Genomic DNA, 15174 nt, shown 5'->3' with positions numbered 1-15174 from the left:
TTAGGTGCACATTAAACACGGCTGCCAATGATATTATGATGTAGAGTCAAATCTCGTCACTTTGCCGTCCCTTGCATGCGTCATGCGTCCTTTATTTTCTTTGGCCAAAGTCTTTGATTCCTTTTGGCTTATGAAGTAATAGCGCTACAGAAAAGAATAATTTTTGGATAGGCAAAGGTCAGGATAAGACAGGTCATTAAATATGAATGTGGTATTTTATGATAAATACTTAAATATGGACTAAACAATATCGTGAGTATGACAAACCCACTTCATGAATTCAAAGGTATCCAAGCATTCATTTATGAATATAAACAAGACAGCTGAAAAAAAATATTTAGCTCATTTGTCCCGCACATCCTTTTCGCCTTTTCCTCTCAATATTTTCCATATACTGTACCCAAGTTCCTATAAATAACAATAGATTAGGTGCACATTAAACACGGCTGCCAATGATATTATGATGTAGAGTCAAATCGCGTCACTTTGCCGTCCCTCGTATATCATGCGTCCTTTATTTTCCTTGGCCAAAGTCTTTGATTCCTTTTGGCTGATGAACGGTAGTTGGTAATTTGCAGGCCGGTTTGCGTCGACTTCTAATGAGCTAAGAAGTTTATTGTTGATAAGCTTGGCCAGGGATAAACAATTATAATAAATCGATAGTCTTTTTTGTCTCAATTGATTGATAATTGTGATAATTTTTTTACAACGTCGGTTACATGAAAAGTGTGCAACGACAGAGCATGGGTGTGATTCCTAGATCCACGGTGTATTATTTGTAGTAGGTAGGTACATCACTGCAGAGAAAACAATAATTCGAAGATAAGTGTACAATTGTGTAACTACTTACGACTGTCATTTGTTTCCAAAACTTCTTACATTCACAAACAAGACTGAAACGATTGTATACTTTGAACAAAAATTCATGGAACACAAAATCTAAGTAGGTATGCCTTTAGTTCACCCTTTCAGCGAGCTTATTAAGAACTTCTGAAATCTCATCACCATTTTGAAGAAAGCTTGCTACTTGAAACTGTAGGCTATAGGTACATAAGTATAATTAGAAAGTTAATTATGTCTGTATATAGGTATACATGTAAACATTCCTTTATGAATCTACACAAAGTGTCTCTTAATTTCGCCTCCCCCGCAGTCGGGCTTTACAAAGTTCTATCTTTTGTGAACAGACAGCAAAAAAGTGTAAAATTACTCAACTAATTTTATTGAAGAATTGATTTGCTAAGTGAGAAACTTGCTTAATTTTATTACCTACTGTATAATTTTGTAATTTACATGCTTACAAATTAAAATGTACAATTTGGTTTAAGTTTATCTAAGATTGACGTCTGCCTCGTCTCTAAAAATGTACACAAAAAAAAAAACAAAAGATGATCCCCATTTGCTCCGCAAATAAATTCAGTGAACAAACATTTCGAAAAGCAAGCATAAATAAAACACTGAGTGCAAATTATCACTACCTCCACAGCGTGAAAACGAATGTAAATAACTCTTTATATTCAATAAAAACGAGCCATTTCTTGCATTAAGCAATTTTGTTTCCCCATAAAATAATTAACGCGGTACGATTGAGGCATTTAGCACAATTATTAATCACTTTTCTCAATTAAAACAATTTATTTTACATAATTTTCAAATAATTGTAGTATTGAAATAAGTGGGAAAAAACACGTTCCGACGTGTTTCAATTTAATAAAAACACATAGTTTATCCAATTTATTTTCGTTGATACTTTGTATTCCTTATTTTACAACGGGAAAATTGATGTAACGGAGAAATATTTTACTTAATTGCTAATGGAATGATTATAAAATCTTGTTAACTTGTACGGTAATTAATGTAAAAGTGAAATATAAGACATTTTGTGGAACGATCTTTGACTTTTTAATGGCCAGTTTTTATGATTCGAGGTGAAATTTACATTATTTGAACTTCACCTTGTCTCACCTTATGGCATGTAGATGTACCATAGTAAGTTGTTACATGCATGTTATAAAACTATGAATATGAATCAAACTTCATGAGTTTCTAACTACTGCGAAGTGACTTTCTTTTTTAATTGAAAATATACTTATGCCGTAGAGTATTACGTAGTACATATTTCCTTAATAGAAACAAATTGCATGCTAGGTACCTACTGGTACCTATTCTAAAACACAAAAATCTCAATTTTTTAAAGATATGTCTGTTTTCAGAATTAACAGTTTGAACACTTGCAAAATTACAGAGGTAAAACTACATAGGAAGATACCTTAACAACATCCTCCTGCCAATCTTGTCAAATTATTCCAATTTTGATTTGATATTTTCATATCCGTTCTTTTGTCGTCTCTTTCAACTATATCAATTCACGTTAATGCTCAGCACTTTTCTCAAAATACCTTCACGTTGCAATTCGGTACCTACATCATCAATTTCAATACCCACCCAAATATTTATGTTAAACTTTTTCACCAACCGTACATAGGGAGGGTGCTACACAAAGGCGCGGCTGCTCTTTTTTACTTCTTCCATTTTTTACTTTTTGGTCCCTCTTCCCTCCCTATGTCCTCTGTCCTCTGTCCAACCATGCGATGGAATTCTGATCCTCTTTTTACCCCTACTTACTTACTTTTGTTTCTATTTTTGTGTTATGCTAAAAGCAATTTTCCAGAGTAAGGCCTGCGATTTTAATTAGTATTTTAGGGTTTGTTTTGAAGTAGAAATTTAAAAATGGTGTTATTTGTTGTGGTTTGGTCCTCGTCTAAATAAAGAACTCACTAGACATGAATAAAATCGCACCAAAAACTTTTAGGCAATGACATTTTACTGATTAAATTACGGGTGTCCTAAAATCACTGCCTCTACCATTTTAACTATTCGACGCCAAAATGATACAAACATACCTAAATAGTTGTAAACCTTAAACTAATCTGATCCTAGATACCTGAAAAATGATAAGGTACATTTCAGTTTTTATACCTTTCATCTAAGGATCTTTAGAAATATATTTCCAAATGGATAATGTACTCGTAAGTATATCATCTAAATATATCGCCAATGTATTACAAATGTGCCTTTTCAATCACCATTATAACTTGACCTGATACCCAAACAAGAATCTCTCAAAAGGCAGCCAGAATGTTTCCCGAACAAAACCTTCAGAAAGTTGACACAGCTACACAAAACCGTAGCTATCTATCTGTTTCCACATAAAAGAGACGGAGAATAAAAGGCAAACAAAACACGTATGGAGGCAAGACTAAACATTTCCAAGACGTTGCCTGGGGGTGGTGGGAGACCAGCCCCAAACTCCTGGCACATGTACTGGGAAACGAGAAACAAAGATACACTACACAACCACACATGCAAAAATCAACCTTAGGACAAGGAGTTAGGGTTGGCAAGGACAGCAGTCTTAAGTTGGCATTTCCCAACACAATGTCCATTTAAGGAAGACCCGTGAAAATGCATTACGTAACCCCGCTTTTACCAACTTTGTGTGGTATCCAGGGGATGGTGGGAGGTCAAATATAAGTGGTTAATAAGGTTTTTAAGCGTTGCTTGTGTGTGTGAACTCGTTTATTTGAAATGAAGCAAAGCTGCAGAATACAGGAGGAATGTATTCTTCTTTGTATGCGGTATTCTCGGTGTTCTAGAAACTAGCGAATTCTGGGGAACGGAGAGGTTAGTTGGAAATTGTATTTTGTGTGCACACATTTTACTGTAGGTAGCTATAATAGCTGAATAGTAATTGTGTATTTAGATCTGCAAATCGTGTAGATTTTTCTATTGTCCTAAATCCTAGGTACATACTTAGGTAAGTATTTGAAAACTGTTGCCTCTGGTATAAAACTTAACCTCCTACATCAGTACTTACCCAATGTAAAACGTGACTAATATAAGATTTAGAAAATAGTTCAAATGCAATGACTGCAGTCAATTTATTCTAAACCAGATTGCATCGTACCTAAGGCATCGTTCAGACCAAACGTATTGTCGGCCGCTGACTGTGAGCGCGCGTTACGCAGTTTATTGCTTTTCCATATATATTGAAATTGTCGTTCACACCGAACCGACTATACGCTGTTACGTCGTCTGTTGTAGCTGACTCTCAGTGGCCGATTATTTTACTACGCGACTATGCACGGCGGACGCGGATTGGCTACGCGGACGCAGTTGCCGAATAGCGCCGCTCCGCCGCGTACGCACCGCCGCGCCTCGGTACAGCACGTCGATGATAAGTGTCCCTTTTATATAAACTTAAACGTATTAAAGATAGTAACTCATCGAATGTTTTACTGTCATACGAAAATATTTCTTGAACTTATTTGGATAAAGTCTATATTCGAAATATAAAGTATGAAATTGACCAAGAAAACATTTCTTCAAATTTAAGGGATGTACCCACAATCTCTTCTTTTTATTATTTTCGTCTTCCTCTAGAGCTTCGCAAATGGCAACTTTCTGAATGCGCATCATTTAATTGAAATATCAGTAAAACGTCTGATTTGAAAAAAATAAATTACGCTAGTTTTATCGTTTATAAAATACTACGAGCAACTTCAAATACTGAGCCCTTTTATGTGTAGAATAGTCAGCCGCTCAGCGTACGCATCTAGTGTGAACCTACACGAGCCTATTCTTTTGTTCACACATGTAGCGCATCGTACGCTATAGCCTATTGTCGGCTTGGTGAGTACGCGTACTGCAGATTGAGTCGACGTTCACACTGGGGCAGACAGTGAGTATACTCACAGTCAGCGGCGGACAATACGTTTGGTGTGAACAATCCCTTAAGCAAACCCAAAAAAAACTTTTTAAAATAGATAGATATTACTTAGATACGGACCTATCTATAGGTAACCCAGAAATTCTAAATTCTAACCTAGGGAGCTCGAGAATACAAAAATGTGTCGATTTACCTTTTCGTTTAAAAAATAATAGATAGACAGCTATTTATTCATGATTTTTGTTATTACTAACAATGTATTTACCTACCGACCTTCTACGTTCTATAAAAGTTACACAAACAAACAACTTATTAAAACCTCTTTACCACGACACCAAAAAAAAAAAAACCATCTATCGGCTTGTCTCTTAGTACAGGGTCGGGCAGTCAGCGACACCTGTTCCCAGCATCCGGTCACAGATACTATGCCTATTGCACTTCTTAATGAGTGCCAACCTTACTCTAGACGCCAATATGCCTCAACTCACGCGTTTACGTTCACTCTAGGAGGAAAATCGTTCGATAACCGAACGTAAACGCGTTGAACCGCGTTCGGAATTCAAGTCTGAGTCGCAATTCTGTTTGCAGTTTGCGTTCGCGTTTGGTTTTAGAACAATTTTATTGGGATGTGTAACTTAAACGTGTCGTTTACATGTCTGTCGCTTGAATGGGTTTCGTATTTTTGTTTGGGGCAAAAAAAATCTATCATGACTTCACGCGTTCGTAAGAGTTGAGTCTTTATTGAAATTGGTACTAAGTATAAAGACGTTTGCGTTTACTTAGTACAAAAAACAGTATGATGACGTAACTAAAACGCGTAAGTTATCCTCGGGTTTATTGTCTTATACAGAGGACATATTAGGCGTGTTTATATGTTAAAAAATGCTATAAATAGAAGGTCTATTTAAAAGGACAGGCGTTAACTCAGAATGTATGCAGGCACTATTACTAGGACTTTTTGTAGGCAATGTTGATTTTATCAATGAATATTTTTAGTTTGTTTGTGCTTCTTAGGAATTTTTAGTCTGGTTTGACTTGTATGCGAGTGCATGTGTTTTTTATGCTGGTTATGCAGATCAAGGTATGCAATGTTTGTTCTAAAGAATTTTATGATAGTGAGTCCCTAGGTACCTACACAGGTGATTAGAATCGAACTAATTTATTCATTAGGTAAGCCGTTATGTATTCATATAGAAATGGCTATGATGTTTTTTTGCTAACACAAACCTACCTTTCACATCAAGAATTATTTATAATTTTAATCATCACAAAAGTACCTACCAACGTCAAATGATTCCTAATTTAAAAAGTGCTACTGCTCACAAACAGAACGTGGTAAGTAAATGTCAAATCAAAAAATTTAAACGCGGAACAATACGCGCACATCGCCAATCCGACAATAGAAGTGACGCAGCATTCCAATTCGGTGCGCTATTGTTGAATACAACGCCCTGATTGGCTGGCTGGCACAATGGGCCACGCCCACCACACAATGCCCTATTGTCGTGGCGACGCGTGCCGCCCAACAGTTGTTATATTTTTTTATAGAACATTAGATTTTATTTGGAGTTTTCGTGTTACAGTAAAAACGCCGTTCCATTGATATTGTACTGAACTTCAGCTGATATTAATTAAAAACTATTGGTAATTAAACGTTTTGATCGATAATGAAGCACGTAAGCGACATTTACTTAAAAGCTTTCTAAATATATTTTGTAGTTAATTTACAAAAACGTACGTTAGCATTTAAACTCAAAGAGAGATATGTTCGTCGGAAAATACAATTTTAATAGTAAACATATAACAAAATCAAATCGGGAAAGAGACGATTTTTAAAAGCCAAAAACACATTAAAACAGAAAGTAAACTGGTAATAAATTAAAAAAAAGATCGCGCCCACTTAAGCGCCCCAAATGGAAATGGCAGCTACTTATTTTTTCCGTAAAAGCATCGTTTAAAATTTGGTCAGATGTGTCTCGGTATGAGTGTTGCGGTTCCGTAGACATGAAACCGGCTTCACATACATATAGAAATAACAATCTTATTATTGAGCCAACCCCTTTAATTCTTGCCTTGTGGACCACTTAAAGGAGTAAAAAATTCGACACTCGTTCTTGTCTTTTTAGCCACAAAAGGAAAGGGCAATACAGGTCTCATCCCATTTTTGATCGTTGATAAAACCTAGACAGGTACCTAAGTATATCCTTTAGCTATCTGTGTGCCTGTCATTTTTAATGTTAAAGATATTGTAACCTTGAAAAAACTGAGAAAAATAACCCGCGGTACCCAAGACGTAGGCAAAATGTCCGAAACAGCGGTAATGTTGCAGAGGGCCCACAAATAGAGATTAGTACGGCCAATGGTCCATTTGGATGTGTTACTACAAACATTTTTATGTCAAAGTTTACCTTAGTTAAATGCTTCAGGAATTGATGTGGGCTTTCAATAGATTTATTTTGTTTTCTTGGTTTTTAAGTTAAGTTTGTGTAATCGTTTATTATCGTCACCATTTAATGAATGTTGTGGTTATTTCTTGTCAATGAAAGTTAAGGAGCCAATGCAATCAGATAAAATTCTTCCTAACTAAGTAAGTAGACAAGATTTGAAAGTTAATAAAATCTGTGAAGTAAAACTCGTCCCATTAGATTCCTAGGTGTAGGAAATTGTATGGAGTGTTTACCTTTAGCACTTAACCAAGGAGAATCAACAGAACATACATTTTCCATTAAAATGATAAAATCTGGCTTAGACCAACAACTTTCACTGCAAACAATAAAATAAACATACACTTTCATTTTACAACAAGCAGTATTAATTTTTCAATAAATTAACTAACCGTTTTGTAAGGTCAACACAGGGTCATGGGAACCACTGATGTTGGTCTCTCTGGCTGAAGTAATGTATGGACATCAGAGGTCAACGCTAACTGGCTGGGAGTTGATGATAGATAAGATAATTAATAAAGTGGACACGTGGTACCTAATTAACCAGTTGCTTGAGCTTAAATAGTTGCAGATGGTGAGCTAATATTGGTTTGTGAAGCTGATTGTGTAACCATAGGTCTGATTTAAATGTGGAAATACCTTTTTAAGTAGGTGGTAAAACAGCTATAATCATCAAATAATATTCTTGTTATGGGAGGTGAAAGGTCGATGGATGGCTTGTCATACGATATAAATGAGTTGGAAGGAACGGTAGTGGGTGGTAGAATAAAGAAGAAGAATCGAAGCGATGAATACATAGGAGAAAAATTGAGAAAAAAATATAAGATTGTCTAGTTCTTTGCTTCTTCTCCAAGCATGGTTACTAAGTTCTTTAGTTAACATTAATCATAAATATTTATTTTCCCTTTATATTTTACCGTTACATGCCACATCTACAACCTACTACTTGTCCTCTAATTACTAAAATACATACCTAGCGACATCACTTATTATCTAAGTATCAAATGTAAGATAAACAATCTTTCAAGGAATTTAATAACGAGCTAATTATAAAGGCGGCAGTGGAACATCAAAGCCTTAAGTTTCATAAAAGGTTCTTCATATCGTATAATATATTATGTTTTGTGTGTGTGAATTCTCATTTGTATGTAGGCCATCTATGTGTGTTACACGAAATTTTGTTTGTAAGATATAGTAGGCACATGATTCGTACACAGACATTGGGAAAAGAAGGTACATGATGTAAAGTAGGGGTATAGAAGTCCTTTTTGGAAAACGAATGTGAGCTATTTCTCTAAACATTTTTATGAAGAAATCCGAAATAAAACCTAATGCACAGATTTACTGGTAGTAGGTGATGATGATGATGATGTCCTCCTAGCCGATTATCGGCTACGGCGGCTGTTCTCATGTAAGGAGATTAGCCAACTACGCAGGACATATTATAGTGCACGAGCATTTGCGCAGACACAGGTGCACTCACTATTCCTTAACTCTCATAGCCCGATGGGACGGTAATCCGACACGACCGGAGAGAGATCAGGCGCAGGACCGACATTTACGTGCTCTCCGATGCACGGGTGTATCAATCACCAGCTTCCAGGCTCCGGGCTGCTTTGTGAAAGTCTTCTAAAACCCACAAAGCGATTTCGGCCCGACTCGGGAATCGAACCCGAGACCTCGTGATTAGCAGCCGCACTAGCGACAGCTAGACCAACGAGGCAGTTAGTTAGTTAGTAGTAGGTACAATAATGACAAGGCAAGAATGACGTCATTAATGTGCAACGTCAATAAAACACTAAGACAGCCTTACTCGATGTGATAAAATTAGACCACAAGTTTAAAATAAGTCCAAAATTAAACTTGAATCGCTGTATCAAATACCTATTCCCCCAAGATCAAAAGGGCGCTATACCCCAACACAATTCAACTAATTCCTTAACATAATACCACCATAAAAGTAAACCACATGGAAAACCCCTTCAGAGAGTAAGTTTCCCATCAAACTAACTTTATGTTATGGGGACCCAAACGGAAGGGTGAAAATGAACCCGTTATGTGGAAAATATGAAGGGGCTTCATATCAACTGATGTGTTGTGTATAATTTAGAATAAGGGGTGAATTAAACTTTAATAAAGGAAACACATACAAACACACAGAAGCCAGGTCTAAAGACAGAACAAGAAATATTACTACACAGATAAGATCAACCGTGAAAAGTATTTTACTGTCCACTGATAAGTATTTCTCATTTATAATCGAAGAGTTACCGTTAATTTTAATTAATAAAATTAACTTATCTTTAAGACACCTAACACATAAGTCTGCTAATTATAGATACGGCAAATACTTAACTGGTACCTGTTTATAACTACGACTAGTTAAATTACTTACATGACTTAACTTTCTAAGATTAGATACTACCGTACAACGTAATTATATTACATGTTATACTTCAACGTGAGTACTAAATTGTAGGGACCTGTAACTCGTATGTGTTATGAGGTGTAGTTTTAGAAATGACACAGCATTTACTTACAAATTACCACTGAGAAACACAAACAGACTTGATAGAACAGAACACTGAACAGTTACTAAAATAAAAAGCTAGTAAAGTCGAGACAATACCCGTTTTATGCCTACCGATTAAAGTTCTAAAGAACAGAGTATTTATTTTCTTGAAAATACGGACAATACCTTTAAATCAGCTACCGGTCTCAAGTAACTTACTAATTAAACAAAAAAACATCTACCATTGAGCGCAACAGAGGCGGAAATGCCACAATGAGACATGGACTCGCGCGGATTAGATTCAAAGCGAGGCAAAGATCTTTAAATAGATAGGCCGCGGACGCGCTAAGTGACGCCAATTAGCCAGCGCGCCCTCTCTTGACATCGGTTAAGGTGAAGCTTCCAGTTTTAAATTTTGGCGTTCGGCTAACTTCGGATTCGCTCGTGCTTCACATTCGACATTCGAATTTCTTAATTATTCTTTAACATTATTTATTGTCACTTACCGTGTTTTGATTTTCATCAGTCGTCTTTTATTTTTATTTTGAATATTAAAGGTTTGAGTGAAGTAATAAAATCGATAAGTCAGATTAAAATCTTGATTTCACTCAAGATTAGAGATTTTAATTTTGTGTTAAAATTAATTTACGATCAATAAAACTACGACGGATTATTTAATCTTTATTTATAGTTAATATAAAAATAATCTGGTTTCACAATACCCCATTTTTATAGGTATATTTCACTACAAATAATTACGGCTGTCCAAAATCAGAACGTGGTAACCAAAATCAAATAAGAAAACATTATCAAAATTCAGAAATCTCTTTACGGGCAAATAATCTTTGAAACTGGGTAACTTAAAGGCGTAGGGTTCCGTACAAATAACCCCACACTCCTTCAGTATACAGTATAAACAAAACACCAAAAACCAATCAAGTAATTGCCTTCCCCCGGTTTCGGTCGCTTCCTTAGTCGATAATCTTCATTACTGGGACAAAGGGGAGGGGTACAACGGGGGAATTTTACCTGAAACTTGGTAATTATCTTCAATAGGCCGCTACTCTTATTAGGTACTAGACATGTACTTACATTATATTGTATATCTATTTGTTTATGTGAAAGCCAGATTGAATGGTAGATCTTTGTGTTACTTGTGGTCTTAATACTAATTTAATTGTATTAGAATCAAGTAGGTATGTTAAGTTCAATACATATAAACCATGTACTGTACTGTAAATACCTACTTGATAGGCACTAGAATAAATAGCATCTAAAAATAATAACGGCGTAGGTACGTCAGTAGGCTAGACGATGCACCTACTGCATATACCGATTTTAAAGTAAGCAGCAAAGTTACCATTACAAACCTAAATCTTGAATTTTAAGCAAACAAAACCTCAGTTTTCATACAATTCCCGTCCCATTTAAACGAACAAAATCAAACAAATTCATCTATAACGTAAAACCTAAATACAACACACAAATACTCATTACAAATCATCAAACAAAAAGCAATTTTCCCCCGTACGGGGCTAATAAAAGCTTGGAACACAGCCAGGGGGGAGTCCTCATACTCCGGGAGATAATACCCCCCTAGCGGTGGAGGACACCCCCGAGACACACATTCTTACACGCGTGCGCGTCTATGTGGGTCACATTGTCCTTTAAGGAAGGTTCCTTGTCCTTTACAAAGGACAGAATTTATGTAGGTGGAAAAGGTTTCGTACTATCTTATCTTATGTATTAGAAATACCTTAATTCATGTAAGTAACTAGATACATACCTGCTTGGGCATAGGGTGTTTCTTCCTAGACGTCGCTTATTGCATGAAATGTGGGTACTAAAGTATTAGGTACAAACCCGGTTCTCAAGCAAAAATCTAGTAATAAACAAGACATGTAAAATAGGTAATAACTTTAAATGGCTTTTATCTTAGAAAGTGAATTTAACACTAAAGCCCGTCGCGCTACTGTTCCACAGGAAATTGAAACGATCTTCTTGTTTATTTTACCGTGAGAATATCATAGGAAATTAACTTAGTAAAACTATAACCCGATATAAAGTTACTATAAATCAATTTAATACCTCAAACCGTTATTTTTTTAAGTGTAAAATCAAAACAAAGTAAGCGCAGTGGTCCAAAAAGTGTACAAAGACGCCAAAAAACAAATTACCTAATAAAGATTTTATTTTTTATTAATGGGAATTTTTGATCACATGGGAAAGCGTCTATTAACACACTAATTAGCTATACATACGCACCGACTCATTAATATTACATATTTACATTATTTACACAAATATCTTGCTTCTTGATGGCTTGCTTACATTTTATCGTCCTAATCTTTATTTTTATTACATTTAAATTGTATAATAAAAAAACTATGTGTCGTAAAGTAAGGTACTACTGTGTTTGAACTATAATAAAGACTCAATCAACTATAAAAGACGATAATTAAAGAGATAACGTTTCAAAAGTTACACGTGGGGACGCCACGGTCGCACAAAATTATGCTATCAACTTCGTTACTTGAATATTCATGAATTTGAGCTATTGAGAGTAACTGTCTTATTGACATGTATGTAGGTAATCACTCGAGATTTATAATCGACGAAGATACAGATGTCATGATTAGAAAACAATAATTTCAATAGCTGAACGTTTTTAAACCGTTCATGATCACGATTCTGACACAGTAGTTACAAAATCTCTTGACTTTCTTGATTTTGCTCGTAAAATCTGCTCGAATCAACAGTTATTTAATGCTTACTCCAAATTGTTTAGAAAACGTGAAATTGAACGAGATCTTTAGGGATTACGTTGAACTACGTCCCAGTTACAGTTAGTCTAAAATCGTACGCCGTATAAATAGAACTTGCGACATTGACATTCACAACAAATTTACATTTTAACTTTTCATATATTTTATGCTTTACATTATCTCTTTGTAACTCAATACTGACTGAATGAATTCTTTGTTGATTAATTGCTACGTATGCAAATATCAAAAGAGTCGGTGTCATAAAATATTCGGTCCATTTCGGCGTCACATTACAGGTTTGGTGGGAAATCGTTGTCCCGCACAACAATAGAGACTCGCCAATCGCACAATCCAACCAGCACACAATAGAACGTTTTCCTGTGGCCACGCCTCACGACACAATGGTACAATAACACGCCCAGTTAGATCCTCCAACATTCGTGAATAAAGAAAATTTTCTCCACAAATACAAACGTAACGGAGATTGTATTGACTTTTTAAACGCCCTCATAGAGCGCACACCCACCTGAGTTTCATTGTGGTGTGCGAAAATGGTTTCACAATGCCCGGCTATTCACCGCGGTACGCACACTGTGCGGGGATCGCCACACTCAAAGACGTTCGCAGGGCGGAGCTTAGAGCGAGATGAAACCTCGCCTAGCCGGCCGCGGCCGCGCTCGAGCGGGAGAGAGCGCGCTCGTCCACACGCACACATTGCCCGCTAGAAAAGGATGGGCTGAACGGCTTTGTATAGATTCCGCGGGATGAAAGCTGTTATTCCGCATAGACAATTGATTGTAAGCGTTGTCATGAATAGAAGTGCACTGAATTTTTGGCTTAACTCATAGATTCAGATGTGCTTATGAAGGTTCTGTGGTCAAAATATGATGTTCGATTCATTTTCGGAGAGCACTGGGCTCCGAAGGACGGCATTGTTCATAGGGCAGTGACATTAGGTCGGTGCGTCCTTGTCGCACGTGGGAGCGGGGCGGGGGGCGGGGGGCGGTATTGTAGCGCGCGCGTATTGTCGACCCGCTTCGATCTGGCAGCATTGTGTATCGGCGCCGCGCGTTCACAAGACGTGTATCACGTTCTTATTTCAAATCTCCGAACGCGTTCGATCGCGGACCGTTCGCACGAACTCTCGAACGTTACTGCGAAATATTTGTGTTGGACTATTGTTTTTATTTTGTGTTATATTTTTGCTTGTGTGTTATTTTTTATTTTGTGACTATAACGTTTTGGACTAGATAAATGATTGTGAAAATAATGCCAAAGAAACGGTGTGATCGGACAATTTAACGTGTTGTATTAGTTTTTGTTACGTTTTATTTTAATTTTTTATAAGTTTTCGTCGCACTTTGTTTTTTTCTGATGTCTCGAAAAGCAGAAGGAATGATGGTAATGCACCTGAAGGTAAATAACTTGTTTATTATTTGTAGTTTTAGTAATATTTTCTTTCATGAATATTTTTCGCTTCTGAAGGTATCTTATGTCATGTGTTAGTTTGCTCTTCGTTATTCGAGACCGGTGTTTAAATCTAGCTGTAGGTTCTAGCCCAGTTTATTTGCCATAACAAAATGCCCATAGCTGTTATCAATGATTGATTCAGAACATCTAATTAGATTTACTGAAGTAAACTAAACTCTCAAATAATCATAATAAAAGTTGCATAATAATATTTTTTAACTCTCGATACTAGTTACAACCTGCACAGTGGGTTAACGGTTTAAAAATTGTGGACAAAAAAACGTCTTCTTTTATCACATTTGATTCGCGTATGAGAAGTCTTCTTGTGGCGACATGATTTTTAAAATACCTACTATGCAATACTATTGTAAGAGATTTGTATAGAAACCTGTTTGAATTACTGGACTTTGGACATGATATTTGCGACATTTGATGTATTTATTTAAGGTACAATAGATTGTATGTTTGTTGGATTTAAGATGTTTTTGTGCGAACTTATTGGTCGTAATTAGGCTTTTGCGGTCAATGGGTACCTAAATCTTTATTTAATTATTTGTGTAATAGGTACGTCGATTGGAAGTTACTTTGTGAAGATTTTCTAGGTGTGTACCTAGGTAGTCTATTGAATATTAGTAGGTAGTAGTACAATTTCACCCACTTTCATATAGGTATGTATATTAATAGTTTTAAATATGAACTGAATATCCTCATCAATAACTGTAATTTACTGACTTAAAATTTTTGGATAGGAATTTACGATGCGAGCTACTTATTCACTTTAATTGAATACTTACGTAATGTGAAAAAATATATTCAATTACTTATTTCAATTAAATAGTTAGGTACTTAATTCAGTTTCATTATCCCTACTAACTATTTTATTCTTTAATTTTTAATATTATTCATTATGCATTACCAATGGAAAATATTAAGACCTGTTACGTAAATACTTAAATCTTTAGCCGCTTACAACTTTTACAAAAATAAATAAGACTCCAATTATTCACCTGTACGTTCTCATTTACGGCTAATTTCAAGTGACAAACCATAATTGGTATCTCTTTAAGTAAAAAACGTGTAACAAACGGTAAAACTTTACAATGACCGTCACAATGGTAAAATTTTACTGCCACAGTATTGTTGGTGAAGTAAATTGACTTCGAAATTACCGCAATTAAATTTAAAAATTAAGTAGGCGGTAAATTAACGGGAATTGATCTGTTGTTTGTCGAAATCGTTTGGCTTCGGAACACT

The 15174-nt window shown here is 35.8% G+C and overlaps 1 protein-coding gene across 2 annotated transcripts in view; it reads left to right on the top strand.

The window, feature by feature from the left end:
• The window catches only part of LOC124635557 (transcription factor Sox-5), a 282618-nt gene that overhangs the window by 161979 nt on the left and 105465 nt on the right, over positions 1–15174 (top strand). Inside the window, exon 1 of one of the 2 annotated variants that reach the window (XM_047171474.1) lies at positions 13513–13866. The exons of the other annotated variant lie outside the window; for it this stretch is intronic. The gene's annotated coding sequence lies outside the window, so the exon portion shown is untranslated. Of the gene's footprint in view, positions 1–13512; positions 13867–15174 lie in introns of those variants that run through there. 2 annotated transcript variants of the gene reach the window in all.

The sequence above is a fragment of the Helicoverpa zea genome, chromosome 13 (genome assembly GCF_022581195.2).
Source record: "Helicoverpa zea isolate HzStark_Cry1AcR chromosome 13, ilHelZeax1.1, whole genome shotgun sequence".
In the NCBI taxonomy this organism is placed as follows: domain Eukaryota; kingdom Metazoa; phylum Arthropoda; class Insecta; order Lepidoptera; family Noctuidae; genus Helicoverpa; species Helicoverpa zea.
Note: the sequence above shows the minus strand (reverse complement) of the source record. Positions and strands in the feature narration are given on the sequence as shown.